At 50.0% G+C, this 4130-nt stretch overlaps 1 pseudogene across 1 annotated transcript; it reads left to right on the top strand.

Annotated features, from left to right (window-relative positions):
- The first annotated feature begins 347 nt into the window (after positions 1 to 347).
- On the top strand, positions 348 to 1999 carry LOC306661032 (microtubule-associated tyrosine carboxypeptidase 1-like; annotated as a pseudogene). The gene has a single exon. The product of its transcript is annotated as a microtubule-associated tyrosine carboxypeptidase 1-like (transcript).
- Positions 2000 to 4130: the final 2131 nt, after the last annotated feature.

The raw sequence follows: 4130 nt of genomic DNA on the forward strand, positions 1-4130 counted from the left end.
TGTCACTTTGGTCAAATATTCGGTTAAGTAACATTTCATAGTGATCTAGGATCTTATTTATTCAAGTGTTCAAGCCTTTTGACATTTTTAAAAATTTCACTTTCCCATGCTGCTTCTGGTGTTGGGTGCTTGAGACGTGAGGGTGAATCGGACCGGTCCCTACCCCCCGGGAGTTCAAGGGATGGTAGCGGAGCAGGGACGTAGGCTCCAACAGTGACCGCCTAGGGCGGTAAAGAAGTCATCCAGCTCTGGGAGAGACCCTGTAGACACCGGGAAGGCTTCCCAAAGGAGCGGTCAACAGTGTGGGAAGTTGGAGCGACACAGCTGGATGTGACCTCCAGGACACAATGGTGCTGGACTCGGGGGCTCTGGTGTATGAGCAGGCACCCCGCAGTCTACCTGCCAGTCCCCAGTCCCTGCACTATCGTCTAAAGCACCCAGACAGAGATGGGCCACCCCTGTATCCCTGGCCTCAGTCTCTGGCCGTGCCCCTGGCTCTGGAAGTGCCCTCTGGGCTACAGTCCCAGTCTGACTGACAGCCCTTCTCAAAACTGCATTTGGGCCACTGTGGCCACGTGCGTCAGAGTGAGAGCACCTGCACGTAAACAGTGCTGGCTGGCGAGGGCGTGGCACTCGGGGACAGGCCCCACCTGGACAGGGGCGGGGTGCAGGTAGGGGCACCCTGCGGTCGGCAGCCTCCCTGCCTTACATTGCTAAGACTCAAGGGATGCAGGTAGTGGTACCAACAAGAGCCCCTGTACGTTGGTGGCACTGCGGCCAACCAACGTGGACCGTGAGAGGATAAGTCCTTCCAGTTCCATCACACCTACGACCCACAGTTCGAGGACCAGGAGCCCGTGCCCACAACTGTGCTGGAGAAGTACTGTGAGACCACTGGACAGTTCATCCATCAGGCAGATGGCATCATTGAGGCTGTCCCGGAGAAGTTTGGCACCTATGAACACTTTGAGGCTGCCACCAGGGGCCAGTTTCTGACTAAGTGCCGGATTTGGTCCATTGTGGGCAAATACATGCAGAAAGAGGACTGCGTGGGAGAGGTTGTGGTGCAGCTGAGTGAGGACCTGCTGTCTCGGGCAGTGATGATGGTGGAGAACGGCCAACCTAAACTGGCTATTGACCTGACTGGAGCTCGCCAATACTGGTTGGAGGGCATGCTGCGTCATGAGCTGGGCACTCACTACCTGCGGGGCGTGAACAATGCACAGCAACTGTAGCGCAGCGCTAAGGGCGGGTTGCAGTATGGGCTTCGGCCAGCCAACCCCCCAGAGGAGGGCCTGGCCAGCCTGCACAGCTTGCTGCTTCGCAAGTAGCCATTCTTGTGGCACGTGGCCCTGCTCTACTACACCACGCGTCCCTCCGCACGCATGTTCTTCCGCCAGCTCTTCCAGGACCTGGCGCGCTCTGTGCAGAATGCCGATGTTGGCTGGAAGTACTGCGTGCGCGCCAAGCGTGGCCAGACAGACACCTCCAAGCCTGGCTGCTTCAGTAAGGACAGGTGTATCCGGACCACATCATGGGTTTTCTGCGGCACCGCCAAACCATCAGTTTCCCACTGCTGACCTCTCTGGGCAAGGTCTCCTGTGAGGAAGTGGACCACCTGCGGTCCTATGGGGTGCTGGATAATACCCGAGTGCCCCACTTCATGCAGGACTTGGACAGCTACCAGCAGCAGCTGGAGCATATCATGGCAACCAACCACCTGGATGAAGCAGACCTGGGCTGCCTGTTGCCTGACTGGTGTCGATTGAGGGCTGTTAGCCGAAGTCCTAGACAGAGTCCTCCAGATCAACCCCCAGAACATGAAGCTGATTGCTCTGTACTTCCACAACCAGGGTGTTTTCGGGGGGCCTTGGGAGGCCAGGAGCATTCTGGAAGGACAGACAGTAACATCAGGGGTTTTTGTTCCTTGCTAGTCTTCCTGGTTCCTGTGGACCAGCAGCAGCATGTCAGACAAATTGTTGAGGGAGGTGAGGCCTGAGGACAGGAGGGGAGCTGAGTGTTAATGGGCATGTGGGGTGGTTTGGGAGTAGAAACTTGTTTTGCATGAGATGCTTTGGGTGTTCAGTACTCCAGTCTGCCCTTCCCCCATCTTGCCCCTTGGTGTTTCTTCAGCATTCCTGCTGTCTACCTCTTACTGGGTTCTGGTGGAGGTTGGGATCCCTTCTCCTGGGGTGATTGCCTGAGCATGAGTTCCTGGCTTTCATACAGACTCAAAGGGCAGGGGTTCTGGTAGTACAGACCCAGCTGGGCTGGGGTTTGCTTTCCAGCATTTTGCCTCTTTCACTGGTCATGTGTTTGTTCAATACTTTTGTGCTCTACTCCCCGGGGCTGGGAGGTAACAGTGGAGGGGCAGGACATACCTGGAAGGTATCAATTGTTCCTACCCCATCTTCATTACCTACATACAGACACATACATGCTAGGCTTCAGGCCTCGTGCATCAAGTCCGAGAGCTCACCTGACCCTGCTTCCACCCCATGCACTGGCCTCTGCTCTTCCTGTCTTTGCACACACCCCCATGGTTGGTCTTTGGCAGAAGCTGCATAACCTGAGAGCAGCCACACTTTTGCCTAAAGGGCAGGCCCCTTAGGTTTGTTGTCCCATCCTGGGATAGGAGAGGTATAGAGCTGCTTGTTGCTTAGACTCAGCAACAGTGATGTTGATGCAGTCCCATTCCTACCCTGGGTTTTAGTTTTCCCATCTGTAAAACTCGAAAACACAGCTGGAGAGTTCTTATTCATTTAGTCAACACATATGTATAGAGCGCCTTGTGCCAGTCACTGGTTAGAATTCTCACTGAACTCCCAGTTCAGAGAGAAGCTAGATAATTAAAACAGCAATTAAAATGAAAAAAAAAAATTGCTTTCCCAAAGTCAAATCCTAAATGAAATCTTTTGGATCTTGAGCTGATGTTGGGAATTTCCAGAGGGTTCTTGGAACAAACAACATTAATAACTCAGTCCTGTACTGCTGGACTAAGTACAGATTTTCAGAACTCTAGTTGAGAAACTAGAGGTTCAAGAAACTGCTAACCCAAAAGAATCCCTCATATACAACTAAAGGAATCAAATATTTATAATTTTTATGACTTTTTGTTTAGAACATTGCTGGTTCTTTAATGTTCTGTGTTATGGATATAAGGAACACCTTTCCCATGCCTCTTATCTATAATATGTAACAATTTAATAGATTATACTTTTAGAGGCAAAAGTGAAACCCTTATCTTTTTTCTCACTAACACTTCCAGAATTCAAAAACCATTATTGGATATTCTTATTTTCATGGCAATATAATTAGTTACATGAGTTCAATAAGAATCTGTCTTCTTTGAAACAGGACATAATTGGAAAAATTGGTTTTGTAACCAAGGCTTTGACCGGAAAGTCATATCTGAGGATGATGTATAAAATCAGATATAAACAGACAGCACTAAGGAAGTAAGGTTGACTCTATGGAGCAATGTTATTAAAGACCCCCAGGGAAAAGCAGTCTCATACCTGACTTACAGAGTTCCCAGGCCTATAGGCAAGTCAGGAATTTGCTTCTGTCACAGTGGTCCACTTTATGCTTTGAATATAACCCTTGCTGCTCTGCCACTGCAACTTATTTTTTAAATGGACATTTTTTTAAAAATTAAGACTCATGCAAAATGACAGAATAGAGGAGTTCATGTTCTTGGTTGCTCCGTGGCATGAAACCAAGAAAGCAGATAGGCAGCTTCTCCACAAGGTGGGTGAACAAACAAAAGGTGGGGGTGGGTTTAGTGGAAACTAAAACTGAACATTCAGAGCAGACTGGGGACACAGGAGGTTGGATATAATAAAATAAGGAAAAAAATCCCCAATGGCACCACCACTGCCACAGCTGGACCAGAAGCTCCGGTCAGAGCAGGCCCTCCATGAGCATAGTAGAGGGATAAGGTAATTAATGGAACCCCCATGTTTTGGGAGGCCTGAGTGGGGACAGAGTGTTTAGAGACCAAGGACATTACCCAACACACCTCAAGGACTCACTGCAGGATATTCATGTGTGGGGAAAGAATGTGCCATCTCTCCAGGTGACAATTTGGTGAGCAACCTAAAAAGAGTAAAAGATTAACAACTCCCAAC

The sequence above is a fragment of the Sciurus vulgaris genome (genome assembly GCF_902686455.1).
Source record: "Sciurus vulgaris genome assembly, chromosome: 5".
Taxonomy (NCBI): domain Eukaryota; kingdom Metazoa; phylum Chordata; class Mammalia; order Rodentia; family Sciuridae; genus Sciurus; species Sciurus vulgaris.